Source organism: Hibiscus syriacus, unplaced genomic scaffold (genome assembly GCF_006381635.1).
Source record: "Hibiscus syriacus cultivar Baekdansim isolate YM2019G1 unplaced genomic scaffold, ASM638163v2 tig00110893_pilon, whole genome shotgun sequence".
Classification (NCBI taxonomy): Eukaryota; Viridiplantae; Streptophyta; class Magnoliopsida; order Malvales; family Malvaceae; genus Hibiscus; species Hibiscus syriacus.
Genome location: NW_024062901.1, coordinates 1 through 15,140, shown reverse-complemented (window position 1 = coordinate 15,140; position 15,140 = coordinate 1). Strand labels below are relative to the sequence as shown.

Below are 15,140 nucleotides of genomic sequence, written 5' to 3'. Positions count from 1 at the left end.
TTATAAGTTTTATATGCCTCACTAAGTCATAGACTTAGTGTGTGAGTGTGTCACACGTAGGTTTCGGAAAGTAATTAAATAATACATATATTATTATCTGAAAGTAATTAAATAATTTATCAAGACATCTATTTTTTTTTAAATAATTTAGTTTATTGATAAATATTGAGCACAATGATAATATCTAACCATTTAAAATAAGTACACGCAAAAGTAAAGATGGGCCATTTAACAAGTGAGAAATAATACCGAAACGCTTATTAGGATTGGCCCAATATTACAAAGAAAAGAAGGCTTGGTGCAATGAAAAGAGGGACTAGCCGACTAGCCGTTGCAAATTTGAATTTGCAGGCAGCGGTCAGAAACCCTTTTTAAAAAACAAAACGCTTACTCTCAAATCCTCACAACTCACAACTTCTCTCTCTCTCTCGTTATCTGTAAAAGCTCTGGATACGAAGAACAGGGAAAAAGATCTTGTGGATCCGTTCTTCGTATGCCCGTTCTGCTCATCTGCTGATTTCTCCGTTTGGTTTTGATTCCTTTGTGGATCTGTTTTCTTGTTCTTCTTCGTAAAGCAAAAGAAGAGAATGGCAACGACAAATGGGTACACAGGAAACACACCATTGGCCTCTACCACCGGATCAAAACAGCTTACCCCCACCGCTAGGACTGTTGATTCTCAATCTGTTCTTAAAAGGTTCCCCCCCCTTCTCTTTTTTTACTACTTTGCATTGGATTTTGTTTCTAAACTAGGTCAAATCTAATTTAATTTTGTGGATTTGATTTTCCTTTTCTTGGGTGTCAACAGGTTGCAAACCGAATTGATGGCTTAGATGGTAAGAATTGAACTTTAATAATGCCTTGAATCTGTTTGATGTTTTGCTTCTTCGAAACAAAAGGATTTAGTTCTAAATTTATATAATGTATGATAGATGGGTGGGGATCCTGGAATGTCAGCATTCCCAGAAGAGGACAACATATTTTGCTGGAAAGGAACAATTAAAGGAAGCAAAGACACAGTTTTTGAAGGAAAAGAATACAAACTCTCTCTTGTATTCCCTGTGATAACCCTTTTAAACCCCCGAAGGTTAAGGTCGACACTGCCTGTTTCCATCCGAATGTCGATGTCTACGGCAACATTTGCTTGGACATTCTTCAGGTAAACTAGAAACAATCTTCTCTCTTTTGTTTACAGGGGAAACAAATAAATAATCCTTGATGCATAATTGTTTGTGTTTGTAGGATAAATGGTCATCTGCTTATGATGTAAGAGCCATACTGCTATCTATCCAAAGTCTCCTCGGAGGTATTTATTTTGGCTTCTTCTTCTTCTTTAAAAAATTAGAGTTTTTAAGTACGAGATTTGAGGGGTTTCGTTTAAATGCAGAAGCAAACATCAGCTCACCTTTGAACACCCAAGCAGCTCAACTTTGGAGCAATCAAGAAGGTACCTTTGTTTTAGTTTGAATATAATAGCTTCAATTTTGAATGTTTTATGAGTCTGATTGTTGTAATTTGAGGCCCGAGAAGCAACAACCCAGAAGTGTAAAAACCCGAAACAAATTCGAGAAACCTTAACTCTCACCAAAGTCTAGTTCCGCCAAGAGATCAAAACAGTAAGATCGGTTACCAAAATGACGACCCATATATATATCTAAAATAGGGTTGTCATAAACCCTAAAATAAAATAGACATCGCACGAGAGGAAAACGACCGAGATTTCCGACACCAGAAACCGAGAAAATAGCAAAAAATCAGAGCAAGTTATGAAACAAACAAGAATCGTGACGAACGGGATTGCACCATCCCGAAAAACCCAGCAACAACCACCACCAGCGGGGTAAAACCCCGAGAATCATCAAAGCAAGACACTAAGGAAAAAAACCCGATCAAGCAACAAAATCACTAAGAAGCAAAAACGATATACAATAAAAAAGGCATCCACAACAAAAAAAAAACAACGTAAACATCAAGCAAAAACCGAGCAAAATGGTTCGCAAAATCGCAAAAAATCACAAAAACCCAAAGAAAATAGTTACGGTCGTGGTTTAGGAGAGGAGCAACTGTCGAAAATCGAAGAGAATCATCAGAAAAGGTAAGAACGAATGATTTTTCTTAGATGTACGTTATTTGGGGTTAGTTTTGGGGATTTGGGGCTCGAGTTAGGCTTCGGGGCTTAGAGATGAACATTTTGAGTAGTTTTAGCTTTCTGGTCACTAGAGGCGGTGGTCGGAGCGACGGTTGGTGCGGCGAGACTTCGCCGGAGTGATGGTCGGCCATAGGCTGGTTGGGAAGTGGGGAGAGTGTTTTGAGAGGTTGGAAGTGCGTTATTTTGGGAGAATGAGTTGAAAATGATTTTTTTTTTGTGTTTTAAGGGCTATTTATAGGGAGGGTCTTTGTGTAAATACTAAAATTTAAATTATTTTCATAGTCCGTACAGTTTTGATGTGTAATTTGTTTAGGTTATCTATTGTAAATTTTCCCTTAAATTTCAAATTTATTCAATTTAATCATTGTTTAATTTTCTTATATTTTACAAATTGATCCTCCTAACTTTTTATTTTTTCTTGCATGTCTCAAACAATATCAATCTAACCTCCAATTTTAATTTTTTTGCAGTTAAATCCTTTTAATTTAAAGTTTTTATATTTCTTAATTTAATTTTATATTTAACACTAATTTGATTTATATTATTTTAGGTCAATTTAATTTCTTCAATGGTAAGTAATTCGGATCGGATTTTAAATTTTAAATTTTAATATTCGCAATTAAGACAAATGAGAAATTAAATTGGTACCGAAAGGGCAGTACAGGGGTACTAATCATTCCCTGACTGTAATCGACTCCCGAATCCGACAAAATTTCTGGTAAAACATAGATCAGATAAAAGGTAAGTTAAGATGTCCGATCAAGCTAATATAAAATAATCGGAGGCGGCTCCATCACATCGAATTAAGTCGAAACCCGATTCTGGGCCCACTCGAAGGACGGTTACAACAACTTGGTGACTCTCCTGGGGATGAGTAAGTGAGTCAGGCCAAAATTAATTTCCGGTTGTCTTCTTAAGCGAAAATTGTAAGTTTAAATTTTAATTTACCTTTTCGATCTTTATTACCTTTGATTATTTTTTCAAATAAATAGTTGTACTGATTTTTTTAATGATTTCTACTTTTTCAAAAATTCATTTCAGGATCTATACTCGAGCTCCAAACTCTTTCGTAAGTGGAGGTGAAAGCGACGTCTTCGTAAGAATTTATTCTCCGTACAAGCCTAGCAAGTAAAATTCGGGATTCATATACCTTATGTCTTCGTATGAATTTATTCTCCGTACGGACATAAGGTAACATGTCCTCTCGAGTTTAACTTGGTCCATATGAGCTTGTGATGAGCTTATGACTGAGAGTCTCGCAAGCCCAAGGGGGCACAAGTAAGGAGAACTCGGGTATTTTTTTTTAGAACCTAAACCGGGAGACTGCAAGGAATTAGAACCCACCCCGAAACTCCATTTCAAAACCTAGGATGATTGAGTTATTTTTTGTTTTATTTTTTGTTCAAAACATGCGAACTGGAAATGTATGCGGTTAGGACTTGTTCAAAAATTAACGTGTGGGATAGAGATAATGTCTGGGTAGGAACAAAAGCATATGGGGTAGGAATTTTTATTTTTGTTAGTATTTTGATTATTATTTTTATCTTACTGACTTGTTTCCTTTTTATCTTTTTTTTATTTTTATCATTTGCATCATTCAAAGAGATGTTTATCCGTAAAAAGTGTTCGCTAAACCCAAATAATTTGCATTAATAGACAAAGGGGTTGTACTGCAAGAGGTGAAAAATACAGATGTCCATCTATGGTCAGAGAAGACTCAGAAGCAAAAGGGAGACAGTCTGTGTAACACCCCCAACCCGTATCCGACCCGGATACGAGTCCGAAGTGTCACATTGACTTTTCAAACATTTATTCGTATAAAATAGTGAGTAATTTAAAAACTTTGATAACATTTAACTCATTCAAAGCGTTTACAAAATATATCAGAGTTCATACAATTTATATCTTTAGACTACATGCCAACTACACTCTATAACCAGTACATATATTTTCTGATCTGACATTTGGTAAGGAGAACTGACCTGTCTTGCTCCGCATTACTCTTTACTATTCTCGAAACCTACGTGTGAAACAATCACACGCTAAGTCGAAGACTTAGTGAGGCATAAAAACTTATAAGGTAAACGGTACTAATAATCATACCTAAACAATTCTTACTATCATTTCATACCACTCATACTTTTACATGTAACGAATATATATGCATGCATATATGTCCTTATCATTCATATATCTTATCTCATGTTCCTATGATCTCTTATGTCCATATCATATAACATATACCATAACCAATTGCACATACACATACCATGTCATGTAAACCATATATATATATTATCATAAAACACGTACACTCAATCAATTATATTATCATCTTCATTTTTTTCTTATTTTATCACTATCATTGATTCCTTTCATCATATAGTCTTATAAGTTACCATTTGTACAATCAATATCACACATGAAATTCCACAAGGGAACAAACATATTATCCTATCACTTTATTAATATTATCTATTTAATAGCCCATGATACTCATGTGAGAACTAAAGATATGCGAGTACATAGAGGTTGTGCACTAATGCTGTCACCACAGCTCATATAATTGCACCGAAGTGCCACGTAGAATTGCACCGAAGTGCCGCGTAGAATTGCACCGTAGTGCCATATAATAATGTCCCGAAGGACCACATATAACTCCTTAAGAATCATATACATATACTAGAGATCAAGTATGTGTCTCACCAGACTTCACACATGTTCCAAAGAATACATATATATCCCGAAGGACCACATATCACTCTTTAAGAATCATATACATATACTAGGGATCAAGTATGTGTCTCACCAGACTTCACACATGTTCCAAAGAATACATATATATCCCGAAGGACCACATAGACCCTCGACTCTTGGCATGCCAACTATACCCCTAGCTCTCATGACACATAACATGGGCATTATCTTTTATATCCTTTTACATATTCATGTAACCATATCATATATTCATATAAGCTCATGGTTTCATTCACATATACATGTAATCACGTAGTTTCTTTCATGTAATTCATGTCACTTTTCATATGAATTCATATTCATATGTCACATAGGATTCACCCTCATGTATTACTTATACTTTCTCTTTCATATGGCTCATAACATTTCTCATGTGTTCATATGACATGTTACTCATTGTCATCTTATCATGTTACCACATAGACATATCATCTTACAATACATACAAAACATATCAATACTTATATTCACATATACCTATCACTTCATTATCCTTATTATTATTCTTATCATCACCATTAATCCCTTTTACTTACCATATTCATATCAATAACACATATACCCATGCACACATATAAATCATAACAAATACATACTTCTATGAATTCATGTTTTTCACTATTGGAAATAGACTTATCACAAGTCTTATTTTCCCTTGAACCTCATATACTAGAGAATGTGCACTCACCTTAGCTTTGCTTTGATTCGATTATAATCCTTCAATTTATCCGGAAAGGGATCACGTTCTACATCTACATCATCATACATAGATCTATATTAGTATTATAACTAATATACTCTAATGGTTCACTCTTTAGACCAAGAGAAAAGTCAATTTCATCTTTTAATGAAGGTATGCATTGATGCACTACTGATGCATCGGTGCATAAAATGTATTCGATGTTGTATTATTACTGGGATGCATCGATGCATGCCTTATGCATCGATGCACTAATTGCATTCGATGTTTCTGTTGAAAACATTTTTGATATTTCGATATAACAAATTAAGTTAAATGAATTTTAAGATTTCACAAATGATTTTACAAATTCGATTCAATTAACCGAATATCAAATTATTACTCCAAGTTTTTCAAGATCAATTTTAATCCTTACTAAATGTGTAAAATTGTGATTTGTACTTAAACTATTTTTGAAACAATTTTCACAAAGTATTTTGAACCAAAAACAAGCCTTAAATCAATTATTCAAAGGCATGCACCGATGCATCAGTCCATGCATCGATGCATCGATGAATTAATTGAACATCGAATGCATTCCATGCACCGATGCACTCTCAATGCATCGATGCACTCTGAATATTTTCAAAACATCGAATGCATTTGATGCATCGATGCACAAGCCACGCATCGATGCACAAGCCATGCATCGATGCATCAGGCTATTTTTCAAACATCGAATGCATTTCATGCATCGATGCACACTTGGTGCACCGATGCATCAAGTGTTCCAACGGTCAAAATATTTGAATTTTACACGAATGCACCGATGCATACCTGATCATGCATCGATGCATGAGACGCTCCACCTAGAAAAATTAATTGTTTTCACACTTAAACGACTCTATTATCCCCACTAATTATTACCAACGTTCAGAATTGATTCAAGGGGTATTTAAACAAGTTCTGGAGCCATTGATCAACTACAAGAAACATCAAACAACTAGAATCAAGAGAGAATCAAAGAGAAAGCATCAAACCTCAAGTTTGAGTATTTCAAGCCTATTTTTCATCCAATATTCATTTGCTTTCAAGAACACTTTTGTACTCAATTGTATTTATCCTTGAGTGTTCTTTTCTTTGTTCTAGAATTGTGCAAACATCTTACCTTATGAGGTTTTCTTGTAAGTTTGTAAATTTGTAATCTTCTCTTTGGGAAAAAGAGTGTTCTCAAGAGTTGGGGTATACTCTTGAGGGATTTTGTAAGGTTATCTCTTTGGCCTCAAAAGAAAGAACAAATTAGTGAATTTGTTGGAAAATCCTTAGTATGGATAGCTAAGGTAGTGGACGTAGACTTTGTTTGAGAAAGTCGAACCACTGTAAATCGCTGTGCAATTACTTTAAATTTTCTGCAAAAGCTTCCACGAAATTTTTAATTGCCAATTCACCCCCCTCTTGGCCAATTCCGTAGATCGATTAACTCAACAATTGGTATCAGAGCCTCACTCATTTGAAGGTTTAATCGCCTCTTGAGTCGATTCGGGAAGAGTTACATCGATTACCAAGTCATCAATGGCCTCCACTTCAAATTACGACTCCGGTCTTGATTCGATGCCCGTCAATAAGCCTCATTTCTTCAATGGAGCTAATTACGCCTATTGGAAGAATATAATGATGTACTTCATTCAAGCAAGTGACATGGGAGCATGGAATACCGTAGAAGAAGGATACATCAAGCCTATCACTCATCCAAGGTTGTGGAGTGAAGGAGAGACAAGAATGTTCCAGCTCAACTCCAAAGCCATCCATATTATTTTTTGTGCTCTTGGACCAGATGAATACGGAAGAGTTTCATCGTGTACAACTGCCAAAGAAATATGGGACAAGCTTCAAGTCACACATGAAGGTACATATGAGGTAAAGAAATCAAAAATTAGTATTCTAACGTATAGCTATGAAAATTTCAGGATGAAACCAAATGAAGACATCAAAGCTATGACAGATAGATTTTCAACGATTGTCAATGGTCTCAAATCATATGGAGAGATCATCTCAAATGAAAAGCTTGTGAGGAAGTTAGTCTACTCCCTCCCAAAATCATGGCAATCAAAGAAGACGGCAATCATCGAGTCTAAGGACCTATCGTCCTTAACTCTTGAAGAACTTATCGGTTCACTCCTCACTCATGAGATGATGCTCGAAGATGAGGTGGACCTTGATAAAGTTGAAGAGACACCAAAGGAAAAGGAGAAGAAGAAAAATATTGGAGTTGCTCTCAAATCCACAAAAGATGAGAGTGATTCTAATAATGATGATGATGACGAGAAAATGGCATTGTTTGCCAAACGGTTCAGAAAAATGATGAGACCTTACCAAGGAAGAAAATTCAAACGAAACGAAGGCCTCAAAAATGAACCAAAAGAGAAGGACCCAATCATTTGCTATGAATGCAAAAAGCCGGGGCATGTCAATTATGATTGCCCACAATTGAAGAAAAAGGGTCAATCAAAGAATAAGCACAAGGCTCATGTGGCTACATGGAGCGATGAAGAAAGTTCCGATGAAGAGGAACAAGAAGTAGCAAACTTGTGCTTGATGGCATTCGGGGAAGATTCTAAGGTAACCTCTAACTCATCCGATTTTGATGATTTATCTTATGATGAGTTATTTGAGGAGTACAATGGGTTGGCTTCGGATTATGAGAAATTGTTTTTAAATATAAAAATGATGTTTCAAAATTGAAAAATGAAAACAAACTCATATCCAAAACCAACAACGATCTTGAAAGTAAAATCAAAGATTTGCAAATCAAACTAGAAGAGTTTGAAAAGAAAAATTTAGATTTGCAAAATTTACTTTCAAAGATCAATGATGATCATCAAAAGAAAATTGATGATCTTAAAACTTCTTTTGATAAAGTTGGAACAAAACATTTTGAAAGAGGTGGAAATTCAAAATCCAACTTTGTTAGAAAAAGTTTTAGAAACTACAATCATAGAGGTCCCCAAAGAACCTCTAATGGAAAAATCATTAGAAGTATGTGGGTTCCTAAAGAACTCATTACTACTAAAGATAAAAATATCCTACACAAATGGATACCTAAGGGGACTAGGATTTTGGAAACTAATGAATATGGACCCAAAAGAATTTGGGTACCAAAAATCAAAAATTAATCTATGTTTGTAGGGAAAGGAGCATTGCTACAAGGCACGGGAAACAAATTCAAACTCATGGTACCTTGATAGTGGATGCTCAAGACATATGACCGGAGACAAAAGCCGGTTCATTGAGCTTAACGCCAAAAATGGAGGAGAAGTGACTTTTGGAGACAATTCAAAAGGTCACATTGAAGGTATTGGTACAATAGGTAATACCTATTCCATACAAATTAAGAATGTTTTATATGTGAATGGATTAAAGCATAATCTTTTGAGTATTAGTCAATTATGCGATAAAGGATTCAATGTCTTATTTGAAATTAATGTTGTAAAGTTATTGACATTGCATCTAATCGGATTATGCTTATTGGTCATAGAATATGAAACATTTACATGGTGCATTTAGATTCTATTGATATGACTAATTTATGCCTAGTTGCTAAGGATGAGCATGATAGTTGGTTATGGCATAGGAGACTAGGTCATGCTAGTATGAGTGTTTTGCAACGGTTAATTCAAGGAGACTTAGTAAGAGGGTTGCCTAAGCTTAAATTTGATAATGATAAAATCTGTGATGCTTGTGCTAAAGGAAAACAAAAACGAGTTTCTTTTAAATCTATTAATGATGTATCAACTAGTAGAGTATTACAATTGATCCATTTAGATCTTTTTGGGCCAACTAGAACTACTAGCTTGGGAGGAAAACAATATGCTTTTGTCTTGGTAGATGACTATTCTAGATACACTTGGGTTCTATTCTTAAGTACTAAAGATGAAGCATTAGAAAATTTCATCACATTTTCAAAAATAATCCAAAATGAAAAATGTTACTCTATCACTAGTGTTAGAAGTGATCATGGAACTGAATTTGAAAATCTTGGATTCATTGAGTTTTGTAATTCTAATGGTATTAGCCATAATTTTTCAGCACCTAGAACCCCTCAACAAAATGGAGTTGTTGAGAGGAAAAATCGAACTTTAGAAGAAATGGCTAGAACCATGCTTTGTGAAAATAATTTGCCAAAATATTTTTGGGCGGAAGCCACAAATACCGCTTGTTATGTTGTAAATCGAGTAATGATTAGGCCAATTTTAAAGAAAACTCCATATGAAATTCTCAAAAATAAAAAGCCTAACATTAGCTATTTTCATCCTTTTGGATGTAAATGTTTTGTTTTAAACAACGGTAAAGAAAATCTTGGCAAATTTGATGCTAAAAGTGATGAAGGAATTTTTCTGGGTTATTCCTTAAATTCTAAAGCTTATCGTGTATTTAATAAAAGAACTTTAGTTGTAGAAGAGCCTATACATGTTGTTTTCGATGATAATCCCCTTCCAAGGAAGGATTCTTCTGTTAATGATGATGTAGGTATTGTACAAGCAAATGACGTTAGACATGACGTTGGAGAATCATCATCAAAGGAAGAAACAAAAGATGAGGAAACTCATGATCCCCTCGAGAATCCAACCATTGAAGAAAGGGAAGTATCTTTTCCAAGAGAGTACAACTATATCAAGGATGGTGAAATTATAGGTGATCCATCAAAAGGGGTAACTACTCGATCTTCTCTTAGAAATATCTGTAATTATGTTGCATTTATTTCATGCATAGAGCCTAAGAACATCAAAGAAGCATTAAAGATGAACATTGGATTATGGCTATGCAAGAAGAATTAAATCAATTTGAGAGAAGTAAAGTATGGACATTAGTTGAAAGGCCTAGTAATAAATCTACTGTAGGTACTAGATGGGTTTTTAGAAATAAACTTGATGAAAGTGGTAATATAGTGAGGAACAAGGCTAGACTTGTTGCTCAAGGCTATACTCAAGAAGAAGGCATAGACTATGATGAAACATACGCTCCCGTAGCTAGGATAGAAGCAATTAGAATGTTATTGGCATTTGCATGTTTCAATGAATTTAAATTATATCAAATGGATGTTAAAAGTGCATTTTTAAATGGTTTTATAAAGAAGAAGTGTACGTGGAACAACCTCCAGGTTTTGAAGATTCAAATTTTTCGGATCATGTTTTAAAATTGACAAAAGCTCTTTATGGTTTAAAACAAGCTCCTAGAGCTTGGTATGAAAGATTGTCAAATTTTTTAATTGAAAAAGGTTTTTTAAAAGGAAAGGTTGACACTACATTGTTTTTAAAGAGAAAAGGTAAAGATTTATTAGTAGTTCAAATTTATGTTGATGATATAATATTTGGTTCTACTAATGATGTTCTTTGCCAAGAATTTTCTAAGCTAATGCAAAGTGAGTTTGAGATGAGCATGATGGGGGAGCTCTCATTTTTCTTGGGACTCCAAATCAAGCAAAGAAAAGATGTCATCTTCATTAATCAAGCTAAGTACGTCAAAGATATGCTCAAGAAGTTTGGACTGGAAAATGGGAAACCTCATAACACTCCAATGAGCTCTTCAACAAAGCTTGATTTAGATGAAGGAGGTAAATGTGTAGATGTTAAATTATATAGGTCAATGATTGGCTCTTTGCTTTATCTTACTGCAAGTAGACCGGACATTATGTTTAGTGTTTGCTTATGTGCTAGATTTCAATCATGTCCTAAGGAATCACATTTACTAGCTGTTAAGAGAATCTTTAGATACCTTAAGGACACTCCTAGTTTAGGACTTTGGTATCCTAGAGACTCTAGTTTTAGCTTGCATGCTTTTTCTGATGCGGATTATGGAGGATGCAAATTAGATAGGAAAAGCACCTCCGGTACTTGCCAATTCCTTGGAAATATGCTGATTTCTTGGTTTTCAAATAAACAAAATTGTGTTGCATTATCTACCACTGAAGCCGAATACATTTCAGCTGGTAGTTGTTGTGCACAAGTTTTATGGATGAAACAACAACTTTTTGATTATGGAATTGAAGTAGATACTATTCCTATCAAGTGTGACAATACTAGTGCTATTTGTCTCACTAAAAATCCCATCCAACACTCTAGAACTAAACACATTAAATAAGACATCACTTCATTAGAGACCATGTCACTAAGGAAGATGTAGTTCTAGAATTTGTTGATACTTTGCACCAATTAGCAGATATTTTTATAAAACCCTTAGATAAAGAAAGATTTTGGACACTTAGAAGAGAATTAGGTTTAACTGACCTATCTTTACTTAGTGTTTAAAATAATTTAGCACTTTTAATAAATACTGAAAAATGCTTATAATAATAATTTTTGATTGTATTCTTGCTATTAGTTAGGGGGAGTTTATGATTCTTAATAAAAATTAATTTTATGTTCAAATAAAGTTTGAAGATTAATTTGATTGATTGAACATAATTAATTTTTGATATATATGAGTTGTCATTACCATTAGAGCCAAATTATTTAACATTTTAAGTGTTTAAAATGGATTTTTGACATTTTTGCGCTTCATGCACCGATGCATTTAACAATGCATCGATGCATCCTTGAATATGCATCAATGCATAAGACCATGCACCGATGCATCCGTCGGGTTTTAGGTTTAAAATCTTCATCTTCTTCATTTTTCTCAAAACCTAAAACACAAACTCTCGGCCGTTCGTCCCCCTCTCACCTCAAATCTCTATTTTTGCTCAAAATCTTCGGGAAAACATCGGATTCTTCAAGTTTTTCATTCTACAAACCTGCTACACTCATTAAATCGCGCAAAACATCTCCTCATTCCCCTCAATCCGAATTTTTCAAGGTATTTTCACAAAAACTCTATTTCATTAAATTTTTGAACTTAGGACTAGTTTAGATTAGTTCTAGTTTGAAATAATTATCAGGCATTAGCATATGATGATTCTAAACTAGTTTCTACAACGAATTTCATCAAAAACGCATAATTTTTCAAAATTATTTGGAAATTTCGAATTCAAAAAAAAAATTATTATTATTTCGAAAATTATTGATTCAATTGTGTTGTTTTCATGAAAACTATGCGTATTATGATATTAATTTTAAATAGTTTTCAAAACTTTGCCCATTAGGATTATGCTAGAGAACCTTGAATTATTGAGGACTCATTTGAGTTTTGGGATTGAATTTTGTGCATACATGTGTTTTTAAATTGCAGGTGATATTTCTTTTCCGATTTCCCTAACCATGTCTAATCCCAAACACCCTAGATCATCCTCGAGTCGGTCTCACCAAAACCGTCCTCCCGCTCCTAGACCTCAAAATCCATCCAATATTCCTTCATCCCTCATTAGTACTTGTTTTAACATGCCTGAAAACCGTAGGGATGAATTGTACTCTAGGTACATGACCTCCTTCCAATCCTATCGTATTAGGGAAGAGCGCATTCCTTCTCTACAAGCTATGATAAAACTTGAATTTGAATACCTCTCAATTCTTCGCCGATGGAAGTTTGATAAACTATTTTCTCTTCAACCCATCGTCTTTCACCAACTTGTCCGCATCTTTTATTCCAATGCGGTTTGTATTCAGAACACAACTCAGTGCGGTACTATAGCGATTAGATCCTATCTTTTAGGACAATATATCACTATTACTTCTAAATCCATCGCATCTCATTTTGGTTTAGATGACGAGGGATTTTTTAATGAGAAGGAAGATGTGGAATATCCATATCTTCCTAATGCTAGTGTCAGTACCTTTAGGTCTCACCACAATCGATTTCTTCACTTAATGATCTCTTGGTGGTTTAGACTATCCGCAGGTCGGTACTCCATACTACGTACTACAGACTTATGGTGGATGCACTGTATAAAGAACAAAAGAAAATCAATTTTCCACATAATGTCTTTAGCGCGCTTGTCGATATCATAAACATCATTCCCTCAAAGCATGTAGAAACCCTACCTTATGGTTGTCTACTAAGCAATTTGTTTATCAAACTCGGCCTAGATGTCTCCCTTGACAATCCTATTCCGCTCCAAAACCCAATCAATATCACATCCTTAAAGAATTCGGATTGGAAATTGGATGAGAACACCGGACTATGGTCTTTTCGACCCGGTAAGCAAACCCCGGGAGCTAGTTCTTCACGAGCTGCTCCTAGTTCTTCTCGTGCTCCTCCTCCTCCTCCAGCTCCTGACGCTGATAATGATCCAGAGCTTCAAAGGCTTATGAGAGATGTTGACGAGGAAGTACCAGCTCGGCAAGATGATCAAACGCCACCTTATTTCCAATCTTTTCTAGAGTCGTTTGATCTGCGTTTGCTTCCATGGAGTCTACGATTACTGAGTTTCAGGGAGATGCGTGATCGTATGGATGCTCTTACTCTTGAAGTTAGAGCTCATTATCCTCCTCCTCCTCCCGATTCCGCTATGGATGATTAAACGTTATTTGATGATATTTGGTTTTAAACTTTAAGAACTTGGATTGTTAAACTTTTTGATTTGAATGTTTATGTTTGTTTGGATGTTTGGATGCTTGAATGTTTGAACTTAATTTTAATATATTTGGTTTGAATTTTATTCATTTTGCATCATTAGATATATGACCAATTATGCCATTTCACATTTTATTATGAATATTGTTTATGAAAACTAATGGCTAATCTCTCTTTTGATTGTGATCTTAGCAGCTTATTATTAATAAATCAATTGGCTAATGTTTTTCAAAATTCTTGTTTAAAACGTTTATATAGAGTCTTTTTGATTTAACAAAAAGGGGGAGAAAATTTAAGATGTGCTATAGATGTGCTATAGTAAGGGGGAGTAAGTTTTTCAAAATCGATTTCAAAAATAATTTCTTAAACAAATCTTAAAATTATTCAAATGTTTTGTTATATCAAAAAGGGGGAGATTGTTGAAAACATTTTTGATATTTCGATATAACAAATTAAGTTAAATGAATTTTAAGATTTCACAAATGATTTTACAAATTCGATTCAATTAACCGAATATCAAATTATTACTCCAAGTTTTTCAAGATCAATTTTAATCCTTACTAAATGTGTAAAATTGTGATTTGTACTTAAACTATTTTTGAAACAATTTTCACAAATATTTTGAACCAAAAACAAGCCTTAAATCAATTATTCAAAGGCATGCACCGATGCATCAGTCCATGCATCGATGCATCGATGAATTAATTGAACATCGAATGCATTCCATGCACCGATGCACTCCCATGCATCGATGCACTCTGAATATTTTCAAAACATCGAATGCATTTGATGCATCGATGCACAAGCCATGCATCGATGCTCATGCTATTTTTCAAACATCGAATGCATTTCATGCATCGATGCACACTTGGTGCACCGATGCATCAAGTGTTCCAACGGTCAAAATATTTGAATTTTACACGAATGCACCGATGCATACTTGATCATGCATCGATGCATGAGACGCTCCACCTAGAAAATTAATTGTTTTCACATTTAAACGGCTCTATTATCCCCACTAATTATCACCAACGTTCAGAATTGATTCAA

The 15,140-nt window shown here is 34.6% G+C and overlaps 1 pseudogene; it reads left to right on the top strand.

Annotated features, from left to right (window-relative positions):
* Nucleotides 1-375: 375 nt before the first annotated feature.
* Nucleotides 376-1,505, top strand: LOC120145177 (annotated as a pseudogene).
* The last annotated feature ends 13,635 nt before the right edge of the window (nt 1,506-15,140 follow it).